The sequence below is a fragment of the Anomaloglossus baeobatrachus genome, chromosome 4, assembly GCF_048569485.1.
Source record: "Anomaloglossus baeobatrachus isolate aAnoBae1 chromosome 4, aAnoBae1.hap1, whole genome shotgun sequence".
In the NCBI taxonomy this organism is placed as follows: domain Eukaryota; kingdom Metazoa; phylum Chordata; class Amphibia; order Anura; family Aromobatidae; genus Anomaloglossus; species Anomaloglossus baeobatrachus.
In genome coordinates, this window is record NC_134356.1 from 32,242,302 (window position 1) to 32,257,493 (window position 15,192).

At 44.2% G+C, this 15,192-nt stretch overlaps 1 protein-coding gene across 6 annotated transcripts in view; it reads right to left on the reverse strand.

Moving 5' to 3' along the window:
• The window catches only part of ARHGAP8 (Rho GTPase activating protein 8), a 213,396-nt gene that overhangs the window by 103,125 nt on the left and 95,079 nt on the right, over window positions 1-15,192 (reverse strand). The gene's annotated exons all lie outside the window — the stretch shown is intronic.

The following is a 15,192-nucleotide window of genomic DNA, read 5'->3' on the forward strand; positions in this document are numbered from 1 at the left end:
TACACAAAATGCAGAGCTGTGGCACCTCCAGCGCGCTGAGACATCCCGGATCAGTAATTTTATCAGTCGGGCCATCATGGATCTCTTATTTATGACCTATCATTGTCACACTTGATATGGGGAATTACCAAGCAAAAGGTAAAAAGGGAGGGGAGGGAAGAGGGAAACCTGTGTCTAGGGGAGGGGGAGATGGTGACCCCCTGACTAAACCTTCTGCTGGACCCTAGCTCCTCTGACATCCATAGATAGATTGCGTACATATGCGCTGAGCAGGATACCTGGCCTTGGCTGACCCTGAACCAGACCCTAGGTATAGAATGGGCAGGATTCACTTTGAGAATCTCTTGAAGGACCCAAGCTTGTAGGAGTGTCATCAATGATACATTTTAGCCTCTTGACATTTTGGAAAAGCCACACAGTTGGTTTTATTAGATCCACCAGTCCAGATTTGGTCAGGTAGTGCACCTCTACAAGATTGGTTAGCTGTCATGGGGTCTAATGGGATAACAGGGGATCGGGACTGGACCTCAGGATAGAGGGCCCTAGCTGTCCCTTATCGCAGAGATACAGTTAGGTCCAGAAATATTTGGACAGTGACACAAGTTTTGTTATTTTAGCTGTTTACAAAAACATGTTTAGAAATACAATTATATATATAATATGGGCTGAAAGTGCACACTCCCAGCTGCAATATGAGAGTTTTCACATCCAAATCAGAGAAAGGGTTTAGGAATCATAGCTCTGTAATGCATAGCCTCCTCTTTTTCAAGGGACCAAAAGTAATTGGACAAGGGACTCTAAGGGCTGCAATTAACTCTGAAGGCGTCTCCCTCGTTAACCTGTAATCAATGAAGTACTTAAAAGGTCTGGGGTTGATTACAGGTGTGTGGTTTTGCATTTGGAAGCTGTTGCTGTGACCAGACAACATGCGGTCTAAGGAACTCTCAATTGAGGTGAAGCAGAACTTCCTGAGGCAGAAAAAAAAGAAAAAATCCATCAGAGAGATAGCAGACATGCTTGGAGTAGCAAAATCAACAGTCGGGTAGATTCTGAGAAAAAAGGAATTGACTGGTGAGCTTGGGAACTCAAAAAGGCCTGGGCGTCCACGGATGACAACAGTGGTGGATGATCGCCGCATACTTTCTTTGGTGAAGAAGAACCCGTTCACAACATCAACTGAAGTCCAGAACACTCTCAGTGAAGTAGGTGTATCTGTCTCTAAGTCAACAGTAAAGAGAAGACTCCATGAAAGTAAATACAAAGGGTTCACATCTAGATGCAAACCATTCATCAATTCCAAAAATAGACAGGCCAGAGATAAATTTGCTGAAAAACACCTCATGAAGCCAGCTCAGTTCTGGAAAAGTATTCTATGGACAGATGAGACAAAGATCAACCTGTACCAGAATGATGGGAAGAAAAAAGTTTGGAGAAGAAAGGGAACGGCACATGATCCAAGGTACACCACATCCTCTGTAAAACATGGTGGAGGCAACGTGATGGCATGGGCATGCATGGCTTTCAATGGCACTGGGTCACTTGTGTTTATTGATGACATAACAGCAGACAAGGGTAGCCGGATGAATTCTGAAGTGTACCGGGATATACTTTCAGCCCAGATTCAGCCAAATGCCGCAAAGTTGATCGGACGGCGCTTCATAGTACAGATGGACAATGACCCCAAGCAACAGCCAAAGCTACCCAGGAGTTCATGAGTGCAAAAAAGTGGAACATTCTGCAATGGCCAAGTCAATCACCAGATCTTAACCCAATTGAGCATGCATTTCACTTGCTCAAATCCAGACTTAAGACGGAAAGACCCACAAACAAGCAAGACCTGAAGGCTGCGGCTGTAAAGGCCTGGCAAAGCATTAAGAAGGAGGAAACCCAGCGTTTGGTGATGTCCATGGGTTCCAGACTTAAGGCAGTGATTGCCTCCAAAGGATTCGCAACAAAATATTGAAAATAAAAATATTTTGTTTGGGTTTGGTTTATTTGTCCAATTACTTTTGACCTCCTAAAATGTGGAGTGTTTGTAAAGAAATGTGACAATTCCTACAATTTCTATCAGATATTTTTGTTCAAACCTTCAAATTAAATGTTACAATCTGCACTTGAATTCTGTTGTAGAGATTTCATTTCAAATCCAATGTGGTGGCATGCAGAGCCCAACTCGCGAAAATTGTGTCACTGTCCAAAGATTTCTGGACCTAACTGTACCTCTAATGGTGAAAATGTCTGAGCCACTTTCCTTGCCCTGCTCCTGGGAAGCCCTAATCTTATACCCCCACCCCAGGAGTATAAGATCAGAAGTAATAAGTAGATTGTGTGGATTATAGCCCACTTTTTGATTTAGGTATACAGTTATCTTATTGTCACGGGGTGGCATGGGATAGGGGCTTTTAGACTGACCCTCAGGCTAGCTGTCTCTAATCCCAGAGATACCTCTAATGGAAAGATGTCTGAGCTGCCTTCCTTGCACTGCTCCTGCAAGCCCTGATTTTATACTTCACTCCACCACCCCAGGGGTGGACCGGGACAGGAGTGTTTGAACCCACAGATATAGATAAAAGAGGAAAGAAAAATCATTATCACACACCTAGTACACACAGAGATCTAAGACAATATGTGATAAGGAGGAAATAAAGAGCAGGGAGGAAATACCCAGACGATGAGAGGATTTTCACAGCACGCAACAAATAATAATATATTTATTCTCTTTTACACTGTCATTAATTGCACAGCATTTTATATAAATTGGCAACATTGTCCCCATTGGTGATCACAATCTAAAGTCCCTATCAGTATGTCTTTGGAGTATGTGAGGAAACCAGAGTATCCGGAGGAAATCCACACAAACACAGGGAGAACATACAAACTCCTTGCAGATATTGTCCTTGGTGAGACTGCAATGCTAACCACTGAGCCACCGCGCCTCACCAGCAACTGGAATACAACAGCACACAGATCGGTTTAGCAAAAGCTATAGTTGGCATCGGAAGACAGGCTCCACCACCTTAAAAAGGCAGGGAGTAACTGTGGTAGGTCTCCCACAAGATGTGATCCAAGAGGTAATTAGCAGGCTAGCAGAGAATAATAGAGCACACAGCTGGTTGATGCCCGAGCCTGCCTGTGCAACTCAGGAGTGTGAAGGCCTAGGCTATGAATAGTTTGTGCAGTGTAATATACTAAGATAATCTGTCCTTTGAATGCTTTATGTACTGATTCTCCATATATACCTAATTGAAATATTAACGGAATGAATAACCAAAACAAATTATGCTCAGGCATAAGTAGAATAAGTTTGTAGTTTCATGAATAAGTATCTGACATTCTTGAATAGAACAGTTACTCGTCTGTAGTCTCATGAATAAGTATCTGACATTCTTGAATAGAACAGATACTCATTTGTAGTTTTATGAATAAGTAACTGACATTGTTCTATCCATAGACTCTCGTCTATATCCAGACACACCTTAATGCTTTACTATGGAATGTTGCTGTACAGGAAAGACTATCCAAAGAAGGGAATGAGCTAGACCAAAACTAATTGGTTGGTTAAGTGACAATGCAGAAAAACTGTATAAGAATGCTATGCTTTGAATACAAGGGTTAGAAGACCTCTACTGGGCTTCTCCCAAATAGAGATACGTCTCTCTGTGGTCATTTTCCTGATTCATATATATCTGCGCAGTTCTGATTCGGAATCCTCCTCCGAGACCCTGAGAGACCCTGAGGTCTCCCCAAAAAGGAGCAGCAGAGAAAGCGTAGTTTGGAGAGTCATTCTGCAGTGTGAACAGCGTCAGATGACGCCATGACACTCAGCAAGCTTAGAGCCAAGCACAATGTGACATTAACAAGCTGTAGGACCTGGTGGACTCATAGCTAAGACCAACGTTGGAAGGAACATACATCAGCTCGATGAGACTGTACTTTGGGTTCCTTTATATACTCACAGAGTGCAGTTATTCTTAGTAATGCCCTTGAAAATGACTATGTAAATGAATTGTAGGGCACACTGACTTTCCCGCAGACATTTAGGATAATATTACAAACTAAGCTAAAATTTCATGGGCTTATACAGAATTGATGTCCCTCTCAATCGGCCACTTAAAAAGATAAATTTGCTGCCTCGGACACTTTAGGAAGAGGAAAATGTCAGCGTCGCGTATGGTTATAGATCGTGGCCGGCAAATTGCCCACTACCTATAGTAGATTTTGGACTCTGATCAAATCAATTTCCTGCACTTTTTATTATTCGCCTTTTTGAAATGTTACTTAAGAAAGGCTATAAAATAAAGCAAAAATGAAATTGGGCTATTGTAATGTGAATAGACATGTAGTTATAGACTATTCACAATTTATCACCGTGAAATAAGTCCAATCATACAAGGCTGGAGTTTCACACTAATTATTTCCAATTATTAAGCTTCATTTGTGCCATGGGGGTTGCAAAGTGAAAAATACAGGATCCCTTAAAGGAGTTTTCTCAAGAACAAAATGTATTTTATCAATAGATCTTGGAATAATAATAATTTCCACAATTGGATGTGTTTAAAAAAATGTTCCTGTGCTGGGATAATCTTATATATGTGTCCCTGCTGTGTACTGTGTAATGGCTGTGTCTGACCGTACAGGAACATGGTCTGATCTTACCACATCTCTTGGCAGGGGGTGACTTATGAAGTATACAGACATTACAGAACGGGATAACAAATAATTCTTTCTTTGATGTAAAACAGTTTTTAAAAACAGGCAGGGAAAAGTTTTACCTCACAGAAAGAATCTGCTATGATCACGTGCTGTGCTGTCTATATACTCTCTCAGAGAGGAAGTAAAATAGTATACAGAAATTACAGGATGGGATCACAAATAATTCTTTGAGGTAAAACATTTTAAAAAAAAACACAATCAGGGAAATGTTTTACATCACAAAAAGAATCATCTATGATCCTTGGCTGTATTGTCTGTATACTTTCTTTTGCATCCTTCTCTGCCCAGGAGATCTGGTGGTCCAGGGAGGAAGTTAAGGAGTATACAGAAATTACAGGACAGGATTGCAAATAATTTTTTCTTTGAGGTACAACATTTTTTTTAAAAACAGGCAAGGAAATGTTTTACCTCACAAAAAGAATCATCTATGATCCCCTGCTGTATTGTCTGTATACTTTCTATCCCATTTGCTTCTGCCCAGTAGATCTAGTGAGCCGGGGAAGAAGTTAAAGAGTGTACAAACATTACAGCACAGGATTACAAATAATTCTTTCTTTGAGGTAAAACATTTTTTTCAGAACAGGCAGGGAAATGTTTTACCTCACAATTAGAATCAAGAATCATCTATGATCCCCTTCTGTATTGTTTGTATACTCTCTTTAGAATCCTTCTCTGCCTAGGAGATCTGCTGGGCAGGGGAGGAAGTTAAGGAGTATACAGCAATTACAGTACAGGATTGCAAATAATTGTATCTTTGAGGTAAAATATTTTTTTAAAAACAGGCAGGGAAATGTTTTACCTCACAAAAAGAATCATCTATGATCCCCTTCTGTAATGTCTGTATACTCTCTTTTGCATCCTCCCCTGAACAGGAGATCTGGTGGGTTGGGGAGGAAGTGAAACAGTATAGAGAAACTACAGGATGGGATTGCAAATAATTCTTTCTTTGAGGTAAAACATATTTTAAACACAGGCAGGGAAATGTTTTACCACACAAAAAGAATAATCTATGACCCATGATGTAGTGTCTGTATACTCTTGTATTTCCTTCCGTCTTCAGGAGATGTGTTATGAACAGACCATTCCCCTGTACGGTCAGACACAGCAATTACACAGTACACAGCAGGGATACATATATAAGATTATCTCAGCACAGGGACATTTTCTTTAAACACATCCAATTGTGGAAATTTTTATTATCCCAAGATCTATTGATTAAAATCAACTTTGTTCTTGGGAAGTTTCTTTAAGACCACCACACAGTAGATGAAAGTAGGGAGAGCCTGCCAGTTTTGGTGGTACCGGTCAACTAATTGATGTGTATGAAGGTTTCCTGGCTCAACACCAACAGATGATGTTTTGGGGGAGAGAGGGATGGGGCTGTTGGGATTTCAATACACATCCTTCTTGTTTTCAGTGATAGTGCTTAGGGTGTCCGGTAGCCAAGCAATGGCTTTCATCTTAATGCATGAAGAGCATGCGGAAGAGCATTAGTCGGGAGAAATAGCGGTCTACCGGACGCCTCATGTGTATGGCAGGCTTTAGACATCTCAACTCAGTTGAGGCAACATCAAACCAATGTGTTTTTAGAAGCCACTTCTACAATGTGGATTATTTGCTCTGCACAAATTCAGCAAGATGGCCACCATTTTGCTGAACCGTAGAAGATCAGTAAAAGGTTAAAAATCTAATTTAAAAAAATGTGTACACCTCACCACTCACCTCCAGGCCACTTCCCCCGCATGGTCCTTGCCACCTCTTCTTACTAAGACTGCCATGAATTACTTCTCTGCGCAGGCGCCGTAAGGTTGTGGTGATGCTGTGAGGTCAGAATGTGTGCTACGCCGCTCTGATGGGCACACTAGGCCGGGATGTCTGCCGTTATTAGGCCCGGGACATCCCTGAGCACTTCCAAGAGGTCCTGTGCTTAGTCTAGTTGGAAGTCCCAGCCTAGCATGAAGATACCCAAGGTTTAAGAGGGAAACGCTAGTAGGAAGGGGTTCCAAGGACCATATGGGGGACAATGAGCAGCGGAGGTGGTGGTGAGGCGAGTAATGGTTGTTTGTTTTTTTTCTACCTACATTCAATTCGAGGATAATAAATTTAATGCAAATATAGTCGCCTGCTGTATCACGGTTCACTTATTGCGGGTACCGGGGGGATGGGTGGCAGCGGTGGTGGAGCGGGGTCACAGGAGGTAGGGCCGGCGGTGGTGGAGCAGGGTGATGCTGCGGGCGGTGCGGTGTGTGTCCCAAATGATCATTGCGGACGCTGGCAGGAACATCCAGAAGCTGTCAGCGGTATGGGCTTCAAAGAAATGTCACCCATAGTTGGCGTGTGCGAAGAATGAAATATCGGCTCAATGACGAACCGAGATCTTATCTGCGCACTTGCCACCTCCGGGTGCCACTTTCCTTAAGTTTGCTGCTGGGAGATCAATGGGCCAAAGGTGGCGCGTTTGCAGATGAGATCTTGAGCCGAGAGCTCAATCTGACTCCGGGCGCCATTATTTGAAGCCCGCACCACCGACATTTTCAGGATGGCCTCTGCCTCATCACTCACAGCGCAACGCACAATCCACAGCCAGCAACGTCTCCCCTTCCTCCTGTCACCATCCTCCACCACCCCCAGGTAAGCTAGATTCGGCTTCTAAGACGCAACCCTCATTTTCCTCCCAAATTTTTGGGAGGAAAATTGTGTCTTATAATCCGAAAAACTACGGGTAAACAATAAAGTAAAGATAACTCCGCTACTTCATGCACTTTCTCCTATCTATAGAACGTAACTTCTGCGATAGGTGAGGGATCACTGTAGAATTTCTTGGTAAAATCCAGCAGATTTGGCAAATTCGAATCTCGTCAGATCTGTTTATCTCATCAACGTTCATGGTGCACATTCCTACGGACCGGATTCTTCAAGGAATCTGTTAACCGTCTTCCTTAGCCGGGTGGTTTAGATGATTGATTGCTTGCGCATGTTGACATGTTGGTATGACGTGAACATGAATGTATAAGATCTGGAACCATAGACCTTCTCAGGATTCATGACTGACACTTAAAGACCGGCTTTATAACCACCACTAACTAAATGGTGCCAGGAAATCCCGCTCATCTCCCGACACAACCTCTAAATTTAATTTCTTCCTGTACGTTCTGAAAAAGTAAACAACGTCTTCTTTCTCGATGACATTTAACAAGGCCGGGAGATTGATGATTTCCCTCAATACGTGAAAAATCTCATTTTATCCGATGCTTGGGTCCGAATATAGCAAGTCAACCTTGTGGGAAATTAGTGCTTCAGATTTATACGTAGATATTTACAATGGAGGAAATGGATTATTTTTATGTCTTTTATGGGATGACCGGAAAAACTGAGAAAAATGTTGAATATATTGAGCTAACCTTTTTGGATATGAACGTAAAGTAACGAGTGGATACTCTGACGGCTGAGGGAACTTGAGATTTCTATGAATTACTAAAATGAAGCTCATAAACGCCTTCAAAGAAATGTTCCCAACTTATTCACGGCATGTTGTTAGTCTTCGCCAATGCTTTACGACACTCTTGGCAACTCTCCTCTAACATTTGGGTGTTGTCGCAACGAGGAGAGATGACTTGAACTCACAGATGAGTTGGGAAGTCTCCAATTCCCCCCATAAGCTCTTCGAAACAAACATTTCAATGAGGTTCCCAGTACTACTCACTGGGATTCTCCGAGACAGCCAACTCCAAAAGTTTGCAATTATGCAAAATATGACTAGTGGGATACCCAATGATTCACGGCTCCATATCTTTCATAGTTTTCGAAATACAATGGGTTTTTGACCAGTTTTCAAAAACATTGGGTGGTACCAATGTGATGCCCTAACAAAATCAGGGTGTCATAGATGACTGCACCCCTCTTTCAGGTGCAGGATTTCCTCCTCCTTGACCCTCCAACACAATCCCCATCCAGGTACACAACACCAGCCATCAAACCCTAGTCACCCACCATGACAATAGGGACACACCAGTGGGTGGGGCCAAGTGGATGGCAACGCCCACCTAGGGGTTCTGAGGTGTTATGGGAGGGGCCAGTTTCAGTCAGACAGAGAGAAGAGACAGTTGAGAGTGACGGTTGTGGGGAGTTGGAGCTGAGGAGACAGTAAACAGGGTAGCCAGGAGTTGGAGCTCCTGAGCTACCAGAGGACTGGACAACTGGACAACTGACCAGGTGGCAGTCGGCAGATAGGGCCACAGGCGACGGAGATCCGGTCACGGGAAACCTTAACCCATTATCTACCAATGTCCTTTATTGGGACGCCTAATCTTTTGCTTAAAATTCATTAAATTAAATTAATTAATCATTAATTAATTCATATAATTTATACATTACATTCATTAATTTTGCTTAAATTTCAATTTCTTTTTTCATTTAAATTTTTGTTTTTTCATTAAAAATCTGTCATTTAATAAAAAAAAAAAATGAAAACTTCTAATTTGCAAGTAATGGGTTAAGTGGACCGGGGCAGGGTCGTAGCCTGCCGGCACCGACAGCGGGAATCCGGTCCAGAAGCCGTGCACAGACAGGGTCCTGGACCCTAGGGCGAGGGACAGTTTCAAACACCTCACCAATTGACCAGCAGAGGACGGGATTTCAGGTCTCGTCCCACAGGAGGCCCGGATAGAGCGAGACGGAAGCCCAATGAGGGGGATAGGGCTCCTCGATCCCACAGGTCAGTTCTTGCGGGCCACAGCTCCCACGGATAAACACACCGGAAGTGGACTTCCCCGTTTTAAGCGGAGTAGTCAAAACCAAGGACACAAACCTAAAGTGCAGGAGGAAGGACCCCTGTTCTGCTGTACCAGTGTGTGGGACCTGAGCATACCCCTCTGGAAGCTACCGGTTGCCGGCAGTTTGGTTTATCATATGGACTCTGTGTCAAATTGTTTCAGGAACTGTGCGTACACCAACACCGCCCGGTCCAACCCTGCAGATTGCGCCCCGCAGCACCATCCCACCTGTATTAGGACACCTCCCCTACCTGTGGAGGGGATAACATCCAGCTGCCCCACTCCATCGGTCCCGAGCATCACCTCCAGTGGCAGTGGCGGTGTCACCAGCAATCACCGCACACCACGGGTGGCGTCACTGACAAACCTCCCCTGTATATATAAACTTCCCCTTTTTCACTTGCGGGCGACAGACGGGTGCTCAGGCCCGGGTCCAGCTTCCCCTCAAGCCACCGCAACGACCCCGGATCCGAGCATCTCGAGCAGCCCCCCTGCCATGGTCTGTCCCCTGCCCGCAACACCAAGATCAAATTCCAGTATGATTGTATATCAAAAACCATGCCGATCCATGTGCTCACTCAACCCAATCCTCTACTCTTCGAAAACCCTATTTGGTGTTATGACTGAGCCCTAATACTCAGACCTGGATGGACAAACCAGGAGAGGTGTGAACCCTGCAATCAACAGGTCCCTATTCAGACTAGAAGAAACCTTTGTCCCTTGGTGACCTTGGACCCGTGGAAGCATCGGTAATTGGTGCGAAACGGCCGTTGTCCGTGTGCACACCATCCTTGCACCCTCCCCCTATGCCTGAATAAACAGCATTCTGAATATCTACAGACCGGTGAGTGCCTCACTTCTTCTATTTTGAAGAAACCTTTGTCCATACCTGACAGCGGAGGTTGCCACCTTAAGAGTAACCCCTTCACCCCGGGCGATTTTCCATTTTTTGTTTTTGTTTTTTTGCTCCCCTTCTTCCGAGAGCCGTAACTTTTTTATTTTTCCGTCAATCTTGCCATGTAAGGGCTTGTTTTTTGTGGGACGAGTTGTACTTGTAAATAAAAGCATGAGTTTTACAGTGTACTGGAAAACAGCAAAGAAATTCCAAGCATGGAAAAATTGCAAAAAGAATGCAATCGCACGATAGTTTTGGGGATATTTTATTCACCGTGTTCACTATATGGTAAAACTGATGTGTCGGTGTGATGCCTCAGGTCGGTACGAGTTCGTAGATACCAAACATTTATAGGTTTACTTTTATCTAACGGGTTAAAAAAATTCACATGTTTGTCCAAAAAAAAGTGGCGCATTTTTTCCGCCATGTTCCGTGAACCGTAGCGTCCTCAATTTTTGGGGTATGGGGTGCAGTGATGGCTTATTTTTTGCGTCTTGAGCTGATGTTTTTAATGGCACCATTTTTTTGCACAAATGCAACGTGATGATCACCTGTTATTGGTGTTTGTAAGTTTTTTGCTGCTACGCCGTTTACGGATCAGGTTAATTCATTTTATATTTTGACAGAATGCGGCAATACCAAATATGTGTATATTTTTTAATTTTTTAACAGTTTAATTTTCAATGGGGTGATATGAACTTTTAGGTTTTTTTTTATTTTTTAAAACTTTTTTTCTTTACTTTATTATTTTTATTTTACTAGCCCCCCTAGGGGACTATAAGGATCAGCAGACTGATCGCTGATTCATTTCTGCTGATCAGAGCTGCACAGCTCTGATCAGCAGAAATGCTGCTCTCCTGTTAGAGCCCCTGCTCTGCCGGCTGTAACACCAACTACGTCATGATAGTGACAGGAGTCATCACATGACCTTTCGCTACCATCGGCTCCCTGTGATCGCGTGACGGGACCTCTGATGGCAGAGGGCAAAGGTGATTTCCCTGCCACAACCATTTTGACAGTGCAATCTAAGGGGTTAACAGGCGCGGGTGGATCCGTGATGCACCCGCGCCTGGTAGCCGCTCATGTCTGCTGTTCAAATCAGCAGACATGTGCAGGGATCACTACCAGCTCACTGCAGCAGCCAGCGGTGATCACCCCTTCATGATTTAGGATTTCGTGACGGGATTAAGCAATGGCGCCTCCACTCAACGTCGGCCGGTCAATAACTGCACCCTCAACTATAAACAAAGTGTAACACAAAACAACAATAACCATAAAGAAAGTCTACACAAGCAGAAGGGGAGAGATAGGGCTAAGAACGTGTTCACACAGTCATACACGGAAGATGTAGGAAAATTTACGAAACGCAAAAGACATGAATTAAGTGGAAATCCCGATAAATCCAAACAGAATGGGAAAAATGCTGGGAAGGGAAACTCACAAACATCAATAGAGATAATTCAGCATGAATACTCTCAAATTAAGAGCTGGGACTCCAAACATCCATCCATCCTGGAATCTAGGCAGAAGGTAAGTATAAAGAGCCCCTCCCAAAAATGTTTGTGCAAACCAAGCGAGGAAGCGAACATACCTGAATAGACATAAAAAGGAAAGCAAAGGAAAGACAAGAGAACCATCAGAAATAGGACAGAAACAAGGAAAGGACAGAAAGGACAGAAAAAAGGAAAGCAAAGGAAAGACAACAGAACCATCAGAAATAGGACAGAAACAAAACAGTCTGTGGTCCAACAGAGAGGGTAACAGACCACACAACCATAGGTCACCGGATCGAGTCCCGAAGTTGAGCCATGACCTATAGGACTTCCAGTGTAACCAGCATTAGAAGGGAGAGGGAGGTAAAGTAGATCCCTCCTGCAACAGATCTTATGGCTTGGCTTTGTATATGGGAACCCAAGACCGTAAGTTACTTTAATGGACAAACTAGAAGTGGTACATCGTCATCATTTGCAATTAAGACATCACCCCTCAAAGAGATGACGTTTCTTGATATCTAGTCAATGGTGAAGGCACCAAAGAGTAAAGATGGAAGAGATTGTGAGGAGGAGATCTGCGGTGAAAGGCACGGTGAGTATAACTTTATTTTTGAACCTCTTTTTAGCCCCCCCAAATTGAGAAAAATATTGGGTTCTCGAGACTGATTCTTTTACTGAAATTCGATTTGACCTCTAAAAATATATGCAAAAAGGTTGGTTGAAGTCTAAAAAAACTAATAATTTTCGAGTCCTCGGTGGTTGACATGACCGAGAAAATAACCTCAGCAGATTGCAAAAATGTTTGACAGTTTTCCACTCCGATTGACAGTGTCATTTCCTTACAGATCACCATTTTCTGATGCAAGGCTGTGAAATAGTCTCTTCTTCCAGACACCTCCTAAATGATGTGATGACTACGCCATGATTCATAGCACAAGCCTCGCGCTTACATTCCTACTGTGGATCACAGAGGACCGAGGTTCAGGTCCTACACAAATATTTAAAAACACACAAAAACTCATCTACAATCGGAAATTAAAGAAAACTCCAATATTTGACCATGTGACTATGTAAGAATAGACTATGGGTTCTGGAATGATAGCATGAACGTGGACGGTGGCCTCTGAAAAAGTGGCATGAGTGAGTTGTGGCTAAGACTTTGATAGGGAGAGAAAATTTGAAGTTTCTTCACGTTCCCGTTCCTCGACAAGTACATGAAAATTTCAGTAGAGGATCTCGTTGTGTCTAGAAATAAGGCCGCAATTTGGAATAGGATCTACAGATTTGGGACTTACTGAAGGTATTGACGACAACCCTGACTGAGGGGTTGTTGTCAACCAGCAGAATTGAGACTGAACTCCAAAGAGCAGTTAGGCTAAAGCCCACAAAGGGGTACCCGAACCAGTGAAAGGGTAGTCTGCAAGCCTAAGTCTTAACCAGGAAGTCACGTCTGAACAGGGGAGTGAGAAAGCCATAAAGTGGAGGAAGCATGAGGGTCAGCAGCCAAAAAGTCACGTCAAAAGCCAAAAAGAGGAAGCAGAGCCGAGGTCAGGAAACGTTACCGAGGTCAGAGGCCGGAAGAGTAAGTAAGTATAAAGGAGGGGGAGGGGACCGAGACACAGAACTGGACCGGGGTCTGGGAGACAGGGAAGACAAAAGGAACAAGGGAATTGGAGGTCAGGGAGAGGTAAGCTGGGTAGCGGGATGGATCAAGGCTAACTTAAAAAAAACAGATGCACACACTGCAGACCAGGAACTATTACTGGCGGCGTTCCGAAGGTCTCCACACCATAATAAAGCGTTGTGAATCCCGTAACGAGGCACAACAGAACAGACACCGTCCCACCTGACTTAAACCCGTAAGAGCCAAGCTACAGTCATGACAGTTGGGGCTCACACTTTCATACAGACATGTGTCACACGGTGTTTGGCTCTACTTGCTGAGTGTCATGACGGCAACTGACGATGGTCACACTGCAGAATCCGACACTTCATACTATGCCTTCTCTGGTGCTTCTGAGTTGTACAAGCAGGCTCGGGCATCGACCAGCTGTGTGCTCTATTATTCTCCGGTAGCCTGCTAATTACCTCTTGGATCACATGTTGTGGGAGACCTATCACAGTAAAGCGGGCTTTACACGCTGAGATCTCGCTAGCAAGATCGCAAGCGATCGTACCTGCCCCCGTCGGTTGTGCGACACGGGCAAATTGCTGCCCGTCGCGCACAACCTCGCTTACACCCATCACACGGACTTACCTGTCCTGCGACGTCGCTCTGGCCGGCGATCCGCCTCCTTTCTAAGGGGGCAGGTCGTGTGGCGTCACAGCGATGTCACACGGAAGCCGTCCAATAGAAGCGGAGGGGCGGAGATGAGCGGGACGTAAACATCCCGCCCACCTCCTTCCTTCCGCATTGCCGGTGAAAGCAGGTAGGAGATGTTCGTCGCTCCTGCGGTGTCACACACAGCGATGTGTGGTGCTGCAGGAACGACGAACAACATCGCTAATTAGAAGAGAACGATTTTTTGTTTTAGGACGACCTCTCCGCGGCAAACAATTTTGGTCGCTTTTGTGATCGTTTTAGGTCGCACATAAGTGTCACACACTGCGATATCGTTAATGACGCCGGATGTGCGTCACAAACACCGTAAACACCGTGACCCCGACGATAAATCATTAACGATATTGTAGCATGTAAAGCCCGCTTTACTCCCCGCCTTTTTAAGATGGTGGAGCCTGTCTTCCCATGTCAACTATAGCTTTTGCTAAACTGGTCCGTGTGATGTTGTATTCCCGTTGCTGATGATTTATTGTGTGTTGTGGTAATCTTCTCGTCGGCTGGTTATTTCCTCCCTGCTCTTTATTTCCTCCTTGTCACTTACAGTCACATCTTCGTGTGTGCTAGCTGTGTGATAGAGTTATTTGGTTTCCTCATTTGTCTTTATCTGTTGGTTCAACCACTGCTGTCCTGGTCCTCCACTGGGGTGGGAGAGAGGGGGCACTAGATCAGGGCTGGCTAGGAGCAGGGCAAGGAAGGTGGCTCAGACATCTTCACCATTAGAAGTATCTCTGGAATTAGGGACAGCTAGGGCCCCCTAGCCTGAGGGACAGTCTAGGAACCCTTCACGTGCATTGTAAATTATTTTGGTGATTCTCAAACAAAATCAGTAAATGATGTGGGAGTTTTCCCTTCGACTAGAAATTGCTAAAACATGAAGGGTCAATGTTGTCCTTACCATCAAAGGAATCCAAATAAACTTTAATTTTTTTCCCTATAAATGTCCATATTTATGATCAAGGTCTTTTAGGAACAAAAGCC